A 15,147-nucleotide genomic window follows, 5' to 3' on the forward strand; every position below is an offset into this window, starting at 1 on the left:
TCCAAATGTTTCTTTGGAGTCCAGGAGGTGGAATATTTGGGTCATATTGTATCTCATGAAGGAGTTAATTTAGACCCTAGCAAAATTAAAGCCATTAAGGAATGGAAAATCCCCACATCCATAAAGCATCTGCGAGGATTTCTTGGGTTGACAGGGTATTATCGCAAGTTTGTTAAGAATTATGGGAGAATAGCAGCACCTCTAACAACATTATTGAAGAAAGATTCATTTTCATGGACTCCGGAAGCAACAAAGGCCTTTGAACATCTTAAAGAGGCAATGTGCCAAGCACCGGTCTTAGCTACACCGGACTTCACAAAAACCTTTATTGTGGAATGTGATGCTTCAGGAAATGGAATTGGTGTTGTTCTAATGCAAAATGAAAGACCCATTGCTTTTGAAAGCCGTCCAATCAAGGGAAAGTTTTTAAGCAAAGCTATTTATGAGAAGGAAATGTTGGCAATAATCCATGCACTTAAGAAATGGTGACCCTATCTAATGGGAAGACACTTCAAGGTAAAAACGGATCATGATAGCCTTAAATACTTTTTAGAACAAAGATTATCCTCTGAAGAGCAATAAAAGTGGGTCACAAAGATGTTGGGTTATGACTTTGAAATCATCTACAAAAAAGGGAAGCAAAATGTGGTGGCAGATGCACTCTCAAGAAAGGATGAGGATGTGGAAGCATTGTTGTGTGCCATTTCTATTATCCAACCAGATTGGATAAACGAAGCAAGGGAGGAATGGAAGAATGACGAAGAAGTGTGGGCACTTATTTGAAAGCTACAACAAGATTCCAGTACTTCTGATACATTTAGCTGGCAAAATGATTCGTTATGGTACAAAGGTCGCTTATACCTCTGTAAGAATTCCCAGCTAAAACAAAAGATTCTTATGGAATTGCACACTTCTCCCTTAGGAGGGCACTCAGGATTTTTGAAAACTTACCACAGGGTTAAGAAGGAATTTTTTTGGGATGGCCTTAAATCAGATATTCAAAAGTTTGTAGCGGAATGTTTGGTTTTCCAACAAAATAAAGTTGAAACAATTAAGACACCGGGTCTATTACAACCTTTATCCATTCCAAGCCAACGTTGGGAGGAGGTTTCAATGGATTTTATCACAGGTTTACCCAAGACTGATGGAAAGAGTGTCATCATGGTGGTAGTTGATAGACTTACCAAGTATGCACACTTTTGTGCATTATCACACCCATTTAAAGCCAGTACAGTTTCTACTGCATTTATGGAAACGGTTCAAAAGCTACATGGAAACCCAAAGATTATTGTAAGTGACAGAGATCCCATTTTCACTGGAAATTTGTAGACAGAATTATTTTCTTGTCTTGGTACTCAGTTAGCTCATAGCTCATCTTATCATCCTCAATCTGATGGGCAAACTAAGATAGTAAACAAATTTTTGGAAGGATATCTTCATTGCTTTGTATCTGATAAACAGACACAATGGGTCAAATGGTTGCCTCTGGCTGAATGGTGGTATAACACTTGCTTCCATACAACAACAAAAATGACCCCATTTATGGCACTTTATGGGTATCAACCACCATCCATCACATCATATTTAAGAGAAAATTCTAAGGTTCAGGCAGCGGAACATCACATCGAACATCAAGAACAAGTCCTCCAACTCTTAAAGGATAACCTCGTGTTGGAACAAAATAGAATGAAACAACAGGCAGATCAACATCGCAGTGAAAGAAGTTTTGATGTAGGTGATTGGGTATTCCTACAGCTACAACCATATAAGCAAATGTCCCTAAAGAAAGCTAAGAAGGATAATAAACTATCACCAAAGTATTATGGTCCGTACAAGGTGTTGCAAAAGATTGGTACTATGGCATACAAATTGGAGCTTCCTGCAGCTTCTCGATTGCACCCAGTTTTCCATGTTTCATGTTTAAAGAATGTTATAGGTGACAAGCTCCCAATTCAAACAATATTGCCAGAACTTGACGAGGAAGGAAAAATTATATTGGAACCGGAAGAAGTCACAGAAACAAGAACTCGACAGCTACGAAATCGATCAATTTCAGAGTATCTTATCATGTGGAAGAACTTATCCGTTGAAGATTCCACATGGGAGGATGAGAATTTTATGCAGAAGTATCCAGAATTACTCAAGCATTGAGGACAACACTTTTTTGATGGAGAGGGGCATGTTGGGTCCCTATAATACTAGTGATTACCCCGTTACTATTATAGTTATACCCCTTATTTATATTTTTGTGCCCCTATTACCCCCATATCGTTATTTTTGTGCCCCATAGAATCCCTTTATTGTTATTTTTGTGGCTTTATATTATTATTGTTAGGTCGGCTGGATTATATTGTGACTCCTTAGACTGCTATATATAGAAAGGAGGTTTTGTCATTTTAATCATCAAAGAATTGTTCATTTATGTAATGTAAAGGAGGTTGCCCCCTCGAAGAGGCTAAATTCTAAGGCGTTGATCTATCTTTTCTATCTTTTCTTGAGCTGGTTTCATAACAGCTCACGAAAGTTTCTTCGAGAAGCACGATCATTCTGATAAGGTAGAGACTTCCGCGCTTACCACCTCCACCTACACTGCCACCCATCTCAACCTCTTCACCTCCATCTCCACCCATCCCACCTCTGCCACCACCATAGTTCAGCATGGCAAGTGCGATCAAACTACCGGTATTCAGAGGAGTAGGGAATGAAGACCCAGACCAATTCTGGTTCATGGTAAGAACAGTATGGGAAATGCAAGGAGTCATGGATGACAATATAAAGAAGGCTAGGCTAGTAAATGCATTTCAGGATCTTGCATTAACATGGTACATCAAGCATTCCAATGACCATCCAAACGCATGAATCGCAGAAATCTAGGCCACGCTGAATAGGGAATTTAGCAGGCCAAAGTCGGAGACACAATCAATTATTGGGTTTAAGGAGATCGCGATGCTCTCGGGTGAGACCCCCTGGGATTTGGACTAGAGACTAAGGAGTATGATTCGATAAGAAAACATGACTTTAATGGATGGAAAGCACTGCGCATGGTTTGTAGCATCATTATACCACATTTAAGGATGGCACTGTCACAACAAAAGCTTTCCACCCAGGCCAAAGCCTTGGAAATGGAAATGAGATTGCATGAGACCCCTATACAAGATCCTGGTCTGGGAGTCCAACAAATCCATGCGCAACTGCAAAATCTGTGTCTGGAAATGCAGAGTTTGAAATAGGACAGGACACCTTGGCCGAAGGTGCACGAGGAGGTATGGTGCATAAAATGAAAAGGCCAAGGGCATGATAAGGACTACTATTCATTTTTTGTGAATTACTTGATGGGAGGAGGGTTGATGTTGTTAAGACCTAAGGCACAAGCAGGACCAAGCGCGACACCTACACTATGGTGCACGATCTGTTAGATAGGAGGAAAACACACTATGGATAATTGTCATCTATTGCAGAATTATGCGCAGGCATCCCAACAATTGTTTTGTAACTTCTATAGATCAGTAGGCCATGATGAACACACCTGCAAAAGCTACAAACTAATTATGGATCAGACTCCTGCCTATAAGGTACAGACCGAAACGCGAGCCATCGACCCAAACATAGGAATGGCGTGTGCTGGATTTCACAGGAATGGATGAGGTCAAGGTGGAATGAGACTAGGGAGGGGTCATGGCCAAATAATTTGCTACAGTTGTGGGGGGCCTAGACACTACGCCCGTGATTGTACGAATTTGACAAGAACATCATGTTTGTATTGTACTCAATTTTATCATGAGGTGGAAGACTACCCTACCTTAATAGCGAGGATGCGTGAAAAAGGGGTACTCCAGCCTCCACCGACTTAGAATTTGCAAATGATGATGTCTGAGCCACGTGAAGAAGACCCAAAAATAAACATAGTGCTCAGAAGTGGTATCACAACTAAAGATGATAAAAGTAAGCAGCTATAAGAAAGTGCATGGGTCCGCAAGGCTTCTACAAAGGAACCTAAATTTGATTTGGAGTGTGCAAAGGAGACGTTCATGGAAGCTAAGAAGAGCTTCACGGAGGCCTCCACTTCAGGTAGTAAGGATCAACTAGAAGCAGGGATGGATCCTTCTATGCTCACTACCTTTCTAGAGACATGGATGAAACTGCTACGCGGCAGCAAAGCAGCAAAATAGCTACAGGAAGTGATCACTAGGTGCGCGGGGTTAGGAGAACCATGCGTTGTCTAGAAACTTGGAAAGCATGCATTGTGTACAGGAAGGGAAATGAGGTTGATTGTGCAAATCAACGAGTTTGAAATGGATCAAGTAATCTCGGATCTTGGCTCGGACACGAATGTACTACTGAAACAAACATGGGAACGCATGGGCAGACCCACACTACAATGGTTTCCTATTCAATTACGAATGGCGAACCAATAGAATATCCTACCCATTGGGAGATTGCAAGGGGTAATGGTGGATATTGAAGGAGGAAGTTCGCTGGAAAATTTCAAAGTGATAGAGATTGTCAATGACATCAATCCCTATCCTGTGCTACTGAGCATAGACTAGGCTATTGATATGAATTGGGTCATAAATATGAAGAAGTACAAAATGATCTTTGAGAAAAATTCTCTAGGTGTAGTAGTCCCATTCTATCCGGCTGAGGGAGCGTGATACACTAAACTGGTGCATGACAATGATAATGGTGATGACCTTGATTGTATCTACAAGATAACCGCGTGTGAATAGGATTGGGTGAATCTGACTACAAATGTAGGATTTTGTGGGATTGCGAAAGTTTCTGCACTTTGGATTCAGACAAAGAAATAGAGCGATGGTAGAATCGGTTGCATGAAGTAACAACAATTAATTGCAACATGATGATAAGATCACTACGCTGTGTAACCATGGAGATAAGGGATCTACCTAGGTATGATGGGTTGAAAGTGATGGATGACTTTTTGAACAAGTTTGAAAGCGAAGTCCCAGAGCAACAATGTTTTGACGCTCTAAAATGGGAACTACGTGCTATGCCCATAAGATGGTGGGATATGCATCAAAGAAGCATTACGAACTGGTGCAAATGTAGAAGAATGATGTGCCTATGATTTGGGAAACCATAGTTGTGGCTAATCAACAAGTATAACGGATGGGATTATCCATGTACACACCTCGCGAAATGGACTAAGGCCTACAGGGAAGAGCCACAACTTGAATGGGTACATTTGTTCTGTCCTACCCTGGATGTCATACCCATGAATTGGTATACTGAGGTGGAGCTTTGCCATGGTATGAGTGAATGGGATATATTGCGCTAGGGATTTCTATTAACTTTCACGTTTGAAGATTGAATGCGGGATACTGTTAACGATGCGTTGTAGGCAGTAAAAGTAGCTATCTTTAAAACACCTTAGGAGCCCATAGAAGTACTCCAGCCAGAATGGGTGACACATCTGAGCTGCATGCTAGAGTGCTACAATGTAAATGTGGAGGAGGATGATAAGGACCCATGAAATATCAACATTTAAGAATCAGAAGACTGTCGTGAGGTTTGAGGACCATTGATTGTGGATCCCAACATCACTGTGTTGCTAAAATTAAGGCAGGTCAACATTGGAATGGAGGCAGATCCAAAGTACGCAATGCTTGGGGACTATTGGTATGATGCCACGGTGGATAAGGTCCCTAACTTACTCCGCACATACCAAGATTTATTCCCAACCAAAATTTTGGATTTAAAAGGGATCGTTGGTGACTTAGGAATGATGAATATCATCCTCAAACCTGACACGAAGCCAGTTATGCAGCGGCCTTACTTCTTGAATCCAAAATATAAGGAAATGGTCTGCGAAGAATTAGACAAAATTCTCGTAGCCAGAGTTATTGAGCTAGTGGAAGAATCTAACTGGGTGAGTCCTATGGTAGTACAGGAGAAAAAGCAGAAAGGAAAAATAAGAATATGTGTATTCCTCATAAAGCTAGACAATGCCTACGTACATGATCCATTGCTAACACCATTCACAGATGAAGTATTGGAAAATGTTGGTGGCCAGAAAGCATACTCATTCACAGACAGGTTCTCAGGGTACCATCAGATCAAGATCGCACCAAAAGATAGGAGCAAAACAACTTTCACAATATAATGAGGTTGCTTCCAATACACCGTTATGCCATTTGGACTAAAGAACGTGACAACCATCTTTTCATGCATCGTTGTGTTTATGTTCAAAGAATACATCCACAAGTTCTTGGAGGTATATTTGGATGATTGGACTGTATTTGGGTTAGTTAAGAAACATGTAGCAAGTCTACGCTTGATGCTGGATACTTGCTACCGACACCAGATTACGCTAAACGTTAAGAAGTGCACATTCCTCGTCCCTTTGGAAACCTACTGGGATGTGTGGTCTGAAAACAAGGACTAATGGTGGACCTTGCAAATATTTTTGTTATTCTAAATTTGGAAGCACCGCGAAGTGTTAAATAGTTGCGCTCTACCTTGGGGCAAACAGGGCACTATAGGAAGCTCATCAAAAGTTAAGCCCAAATAACAGCACTGATGGAAAAGCTATTGAAAAAAGATGTTACATATTGCTGGAAACATGATTGCATGAAGAGTTTGGATGTCCTGGATGGGAAATTGGCTACCGCTGCAATCCTGGTCTTCCCCAAATGGGATGTGGAGTTTCATGTACATGTGGATGCATTGTGTGTTGCACTAGGAACAATACTCACATAAAAGGGTATGAAGGGCGTGGATCACCCAATCGCATTTGCAAGTCGAAGATTGTCGAAAGCAGAAAAGAACTAATCCACCATTGAGCGTGAGGAGTTAGCGATGGTGTACACACTCCAAAATTACCAACACTATTTATTCGTACGGCATTTTAAGATGTATACCGACCATTCCATGTTGAAATATCTGGTCAATAAACCTATGTTGGGGGTGGGCACATATGCAAGTGGATGTTGTTGTTCTAAGAATGTTATTTCGAGGTCATAGTCAAACTAGGATGCCTAAATGCAAGACTGGATCATTTATCACGCATTGAGACGGGCGAGGAACCCACTAATCTGGAGGAAGGATTACCTGATGCACAACTTTTTATGGTGCACGTCGTGGATGGGCACTTCGAAGATATAATCCAGTTTTTGACAATAAGGACTGCTTCGAAGGAATATTCTATCCAACAGAAGAAGGAATTGGTGGTGCGCATAGTGGATCTTTCTGTCATCGCTGGTCACCTATACAAAATGGGAAATGATGAGATCTTACGAAGATACATACTTGAATTTGAAAGAAGTTAGATCCTCATAGAAGCACATGGGGGTGCTACAGGAGGACATTATGCAGGACAAACAACCGCACAAAAGATTCTCTACGTAGGGTTATGGTGGCCAACCCTACACCAAGATTCGAAAGCGCACTGTAAGGCCTGTGATATATGTCAAAGGACTAGAAAAGCATCATGGAGGGATGAGATGCCATTAAATCCATAGATGACACTATAGTCGTTTGAGAAATGGGTAATCGACTTTGTAGGACCGATCAAACCTCAGGGAAAAATGGGCGCGCTCTACATCATCACCACAATGGAGTACCTAACACAATGGGTGGAAGCACAATGGGTCAAAGATTGCACAACTGCTATGGCTGTGAAGTTTTTGTTAAAAAACATATTAACCCACTTTGGTTGTCCAAAAATCTTAATGAGTGACCGTAGAACACATTTTCTGAACGAAATCGTTAGCGCGCTCATGGAAGAATTGTAGGTCTATCATCAGAAGAGTACACCATATCACCCACAAGCAAATGGGACAGTCAAGGCATTCAACAAAATATTGGAAACTGCACTGACCAAAGTGTGCAACGCACATTGAAGAAACTAGGACCTACGTGTCCCCACAATACTATGGGCTTACATAACAACGTGCAAAGAAATGATGGGACAAACCCCTTTCCGGTTAGTCTATGGTGTGGAATCTTTCATGCCAATGGAATATATCCTACATAGTCTATGCATAGTAGCACTCACAGGGATGAAAAACCATGAAGCTCTGCAAGAAAGAATTGCACAATTGCAAGAACTTGAAGAGGAACAGTTGTTGTCAAGTTTCCGTCAGTAGGTTCAGAAATAACATGAAAAAGCTTGCCATGATCACCATATCAAGTTGCGCACATTCAAAGTAAATGACTTAGTACTACTGTACGACAGTAAGTTTGAAAAATTTCCAGGTAAATTCAAAATTCATTGACTAGGACCATACGTGGTTAAGGAAATCGCAGACGGGGGCACAGTCAAGCTTGTCGAATTAAATGAATAACCTTTCCCAGGCAAAGTGAACGACAGCTTCTTGAAGCCTTACAAAGGTGGGCCGGTTATTTGACTAGCTGATAGCAGTACAGTCTTCACGCTTCAAAAAGCTTGACAAGGATGCATGACTATAAACACATGTCGGTACAGCTGTATGGAACAATCCAGCTACAGCGGGTTCAGAAGAGAGTAGGCAACAGGTTCAATAGGTAACAAATCAGTGTGCTACTGACATTCAGGTCGTTGAGGACCAGCAAGAAGAACTCCCGCCAAGATCACCGCGTCGACAAAGTGACTCAAGGGTGAGTCATGATGTTTGTGTTGGGGGCTTGTTGGGCACGGAATCCCCCCACGACATGTTTTGAGGCTCAAAGCCTAAGTTTTGGTCAAATAATGTTGTAAGACTCTGTGAATTGCAGGCGCAGAGCGCGAAACATATGTTGAGTCATAGGGTTGTTCGCTCTAAGTTTTGTAAGGTAGTGTCAGCCTACCCATGGTCTGCGGACCATGGGAGTGTATAAATAGAGAAAGGCTCTAAGTTGTAAAAATAAAAGGAGAAATATATGGATAAAACAAATGGTTTGAGCATAGAGTAAGAGTCTAAGTTCTTTGGGTCATAGTATTAGAAAAAGGCTCTGCAGCTGAGTGTGCAGAGGCCTAGTAGAGTCTGCAGCGAAGTGCACGGACCCTTGCAGCTAAGTGCACAGGGAAGAGTTGAGTTTGTAACCAAGAAAGAATAATAATAAAAGAATTTTGATTCCAAATCTTTTGTATCTGTTTTGAGTTAGTATATCATTGTTATCTTTTCCAATTATATTGTTTTATTTATCACGCGCACTGATATGAATGGTGAACACTATTAAGTATAACCAAACTAATGCAGATAAGCTAAGTAATCAAGTAATATTTGGTAAAGAATAAGGGATTGGGGCACTAATGTGGATCGAGTCCTGCGTAAGGCTGCGCGAAGGTAGCATTAGTGAGTACGAGATACTAATAGGTGCGCGTAGCGACATGCATGCAGGGTCAAATTGCGGACCACCAAAAATCATCAGACATCTCTAGGTTGCGGAAACCTGGTTCTAGCACCCTCCCATACTACTTCGAGTGAGACATCAGTTCGTGCTCCACGGGCTGTTGCTAAAAGGGCCAGTAGTACCGGGGTTTGTTTGGCTAAATCACCTCTGAACCTGGGTCAGACCCCTACAAGCCAACACTACATCTTCGAGTTGTTTCTTGACCTCCATTTAAAACATGACTACCTCTAATCATTGTTGATGAAGTTTGAAAAATTGATACTTCCTGACCTCTTGAAGGACAATCTCAATGCTACACTACCCTATGGACTAATTCCCATATATAAAAATGGATCAAACTATAGTTTTGATAGTTATATACGTGAGTTGTCTCGATATTAGGTGTATGTAGTAGTAAATTATATAAACGACCTTTTGAATACACAAGTATCTCATAAAAATAGCATGTATATGATGCTCTTGAAGCTCGAAGCACAAAAAGACACATACACATATAACAAAATCACATAATTAAATTAACCCTAATTTACACTATGTTCCTCTATTCAATAATTGGTTCTACACTTTTTACATTTCACACAAACCAAAATAACAAAATACATAAATCTAACAAACATCATAACTACAAAAACTAATTGCAATTTTTTGTTAACTTTTCACCCAGTGCTAGAAAAATAAAAAAAATAAACAAAAATAGAAGGAGATAATAGTGAAACTAATCACTATTCTTTTACATCAACCTCTATGATGTACTATTTTCTTGGATGTCCATACTTCTCATCTTATCTCCACATTATCATGGCTACTAATGGGTTGGCCTTGATTTAGCTCACCTAAAATCCTGCTGGTAAATCATCAACCCATAAACAAAAATAAGTTCAAGAAAATATCGATATTTATGACAAGATGATGCACTCTTTCCACTTCTTACAATCCAAGAAACTCTCATGTTCAAATTCAGGTTGAGCCTATGATCGCGTAGGCACAACAAGGAAAAGAATAGAGAGTTAGTCATCTAATGATGGAGCTGGGACTCTAGCTAGTTGCAGAAACAAGAATTGGAAATGAGAAAATAAGAGGTATTTTTGGGGGAGAGAGGAGGCGAGTCTTGATTGGATTTGATGAGTGGTTCTCAAAGACTTAATATGGTTACCTCTAAGTAGACACCACTATTGTGAAATACTAAAAGTCAAAAGAAAAAATAAGGCTTTCACACTAAATCCATGGGGGTTTTTCAAGATTTAAGTTATGCAAGGAAAAATTGGCTTTGTCCTGGATCCTCTAACCTATGGTTGTGAATTTGTCTTCCTCCAGTTCAAAATGATCATGAAGAGAGCATATGCATGCATTTTTGCCTCTATATCCATGGAGGTGTCTTCATCATAGATTTAGTGGCCCATCTTTGTTTCCACACACTCTGTATAACACTGGCCAATGCTGTAAGAGAATTTTTGGTTTTTTGAATTACATGCTTGCTCCTAAGAATTTTATTCTTTTATCATACGATAATTTCCTCATTTACTTGTCATGGCTGCACTCTTAAGCGGCCAAGAGAAACAACGATGGAAAAGACAAGGTATGTGACTTTAACACTAGTTCATAGTTCTTCTAAAAGTAAAAAATAGGGCTTACCGTACTCATGCTCAAACTCACGCAGATACTCTAAAGCTTGTGATTCACCTATTTATACAACAATTTTCTCAATAAACATGATACAATGTCCACCTACACAACAATTTTATATTACAGACAAATGATGCAAAATGATTCTCCTACCCTATCCTAATTATTTAGGGAGAATTAGTTTCCATGCATCTCACATTTTCCTAGCGTTCCCATAAGGGATTTAAGCCAAATCAGGCTCTGATACCAAAAATGAATTTGAAGGAGTAGACATGGTACACCAATTACTCCCATAACAATTCATATATTACATTTGAAATACTAATTACATCCACATATATAGTACTTATGAGATCCCACAATTTCTAAGTTAGGAGAATAATTCCTCAGAAAATATAATAGAAATGCAACCACACAAGAAGCTAAAACTACTTGTTTACTAATGTAATTGTTATTTCCAAATATTTTATATGGCTATGCTAGTATTAATCAATTTAGTTAAAACGGAAAAAAGAGAATAACTACTTTTTAGATTAAGCTCAATATTTGATCAATAACTACCACTAAGAATATTCTAGAATATTATTTAGTAGTTGAATTTCAACATCCACCTAATAATTTTTCATAATTAAATTGAAATTCTATAATCCCTATTCCAAAATAACATATTCACTTAAAAATAGACAAGCATATGATGGAATGAAATATTTTTCTTAAATACAATTTGTTTTATAGTTAAGAAAATATTTATATTTTAATTGAAATATAAAGTATATATTCCCCATTGGGGGTGCCCATAAGATGGGACATGAGCCCCTACCCACTAGAGAATAAACATGAAAGTTGTTACCATCATTTTGTGTGTAGGTGATTGGTGATTACGTTTCTCCACCGATGATTTAATTTAATTATTTATCTTTTCTTTAAATATCTCCAATGTGAATGTGTGTTGTGTAGGATGATGTTTTAATTGGAATTTTTAGTGTACTTATTCTATATAAATGGTTGTTCATCATCAAAATTTTGTGAGCATTTTATGTTAGATAGTTGTCATTTCTAGGTTGGTTGGTGGCATCAAGTTTGTTTCCATTGATATCAACTAGGCTAGGCTCATTGATGTGCATAGCGTTTTAAGCTCAGGGGGCGTCCCATGGTCTCTACAATATGGAGTAGAGAATCATCATAGTAGCATGACATATAAAGAACCTAAAATATTATAATCATGACGGTTGGGAGGCCTAAGATTCGAGGGAGTTTCTACCTCAAGATATTAGTTCAGATGATCCCAAAAATGGCATAGTTGGATAGTCCTACAAAATAAATTTACAATTGTATGTTGCAGTTTGAAAAGGGCCTCCCAAATTAGAAGTTATTTCCATCATATCCAAAAAGTAAAATTTGTAGCTAAAGTTAATGAAGAAGGGTCAAATTAGTGTATGATTGGTGGTTTTTCAATGTGGTAGAGCCATTGGCTAATTTCCTAAATGGAGATCTAGGAGGACATGGGAAGAGAGCACAGTGGAAGAACGAGTTCTTATTGGCTAGTGAAAAGGTGCATACAATAGAGCACACCTGGGATGACGTAAGCCTAGGAGGAGTTAGCAGGAAGCATTTCCACTTGTTAGTGTATTTTAATTGCGGGAGGTTCCTACATGCCACATCACACTAGGAGACCTTCCCTGGACGAAGCAAAGGAGGACTCGGAGGACATTTCCATGATGAAATAGGGTTGAGAGATGTGGCATAATGAGAAACAAAGGGACTTGAATGTGTATTTTTATGTTATAATATTTAACGAAGACATTTTTTGAAAAATAAAGGCCCAAGAACCCATTTTTCCTTTGTAGCCACGACAACATTAACAAATCAAATGGTGACATATGGCAACAGTTTACTATCTTATGATGAAGTTGACATTATGTTAGTATAAGGGTGACACAGGGAATGCGTTGTTGGGATTTTAAGGCGTTCAAGTGGGCCAAAATGAGCGACACGTGTCACCACTAAGATGGCTCCATGTGGCGATAGTGATGTGAGCATGAACTCACCATATAAGGCATTCATCAAAAGACTTAAAATGTTCATAGGCTATGGCATCTGGAATGATTTGAAACAAGGACAAAGCATATTGCAAGTGGGAGTTATAGCTCACCTTGAGTTGTACCTGATTAGTTCAAGTTCCCCAAAAGGTTTCGAAAGAGAAAAAAGTAGGTCTCTCTAGGTTTATTAATTTCCAGGAAATGGTGGCAGCTAAAAGTAAAACTAAGAACTAATAAGAAAGAGCCGAGTACATGTCACCATAGAGGCAACATCCTAAAAGGAAAAATAAAATATGCAAAGGAGAAAGCTCCATGTTGATCAGGCTCTTGGACATGGTGAGAGACAAAGAGGTAGCAACAGACCAATGAGAATGGTGGATGAGGAAAATGGAAGTCCATAAGACACATAATCCTAGAAGGAAGGTTGGAGGCTAGGATAAAGTTATAAAGAATTGGTTTTATGCATGCTATTTGACCATGGGCTTGGAAGGAAAATGCATGTTATTTAAAGCCCTTGGGGCTATAGTGCAAACTGGCTCCCAAAAGTTAGTTGTCTAATACAATTGTGTGTTAATTGACCAAGTTCCTTTGGTTTAATTACAATGAAAATTCATTGTGTGAATGTGTATAAAAGGCTTGAATGGGTGAACAACTATTTGTGCCATATTTGGGAGATATGCCAAAATTGGCTATTAGCCTTAATTAGGGAAGTGGCGAATTTGAATAATGAATGGGTTGGCAACTATTATGCATACATGATTTGAATCCATAAGTTGGTTCTCATAGAGTTAGTGGTAATCGTATGTATCTTTTGTTCAAGGTAGCAAAGGCCATGATTCACATAATTAAATTAATGGATCCTATCTAAAACAGGAAACAAGCCACCCCTGATCTTTGTTGCACACCATGAATAATTGAATGGGAAAGAGTGCTTGTCATAGAAATTTTTACCAAAATATTAGAATGCCATGACAAAGTACATCTCCGGCATTAGAGAGCCATGTTGTATGCTTAGGAAAAATTTAATGGAGGGGATCTTTGAATGTGTATGTTGATTTAAGATATAATTCTCAAAATTGAAAAAAACTGAAAAGCCCATTCTCATATTTAATTCAGCTACATCGGTTGGATATTTTGATGGAACAACAAACTGGTAAGCTATGTTAAAGTACACTCTTGGGATAGTGTGTCTAATAGGACAATATAACATTGTTCATTATGTTGAATTGGAATAAAACCATGGATGACAGTTGTATATTGTGTGGTAATGCAACATTGTTAAGAGCAATTTAGAAAGTTCTATGTGTATGAGGGTTACAAAGAGAGGCCGAGAGTGCCTAAGGAACAATCAAGGCTGAGAGACACTAATCATGTTGTATGAGGGACAAGATAAGAGAAAAAAGTATTGAATATGTTTCTCATGTCTTGAAAGGATGTGAGTCAAGTGTGTATTAGGTGTAGAACGTAAATAATAGAAGGCGGGATGTTGTGGTTTCTGCTAAAGTGAACAAAGGGTCAAATTCATGAGTGAAGAGCTAGAACGAGGCAAAGTGAGTGACAAAGACAAAATGTAATGATTTCCTTATTGAGTATGGGTTCGAGGGTACAAAACAAGGAGTTTGAGCTTCCATCTAGTGGATATCTCAAGAGAGCTTGGGGGTTGGCACCTCCTACAAGTGGGTTCTTACATAAATTCATCTGCAAGTTGTTGTTTACAACATATCTAAGAAATCGATGCTTCAGTTGGTGCTTCTAGTAAGCTAATAAGTTGTATACAAAAGAAGGGAGTTGGTGCTTGTTGTGAGTGGTGGCTCACAAACAAATTGATGTAATAAAGTAGAAGCTCATATTTACATCATAAAAAAAGATAGGTGGTTTTTCCCTTTTGGGTTTGCAGGTTGAATTCTCTATGTTTTTCTTGCTTTTTTATTCGTCCCTTTGTTGTTTATGTTTATGAGATTGTTTCATTTGTTTCACATGAAATTGATGGTTGTTTCTCACATGAATGATGTCCAAGTTTGAATGTGAAAGTAACAATTAATTTTGAAAGTTAAAATTAGCCTTGATATTGATTTATTCCTTTCAGTATTAAAAAATATTTGCAACATCTTATTGGCATTAATGTAATGAGATTGGCAATGAACACACATGTCGA

The sequence above is a fragment of the Pinus tabuliformis genome, chromosome 7 (assembly GCF_031772625.1).
Source record: "Pinus tabuliformis cultivar Carrire ecotype Pingquan chromosome 7, CPIR1, whole genome shotgun sequence".
Taxonomy (NCBI): Eukaryota; Viridiplantae; Streptophyta; class Pinopsida; order Pinales; family Pinaceae; genus Pinus; species Pinus tabuliformis.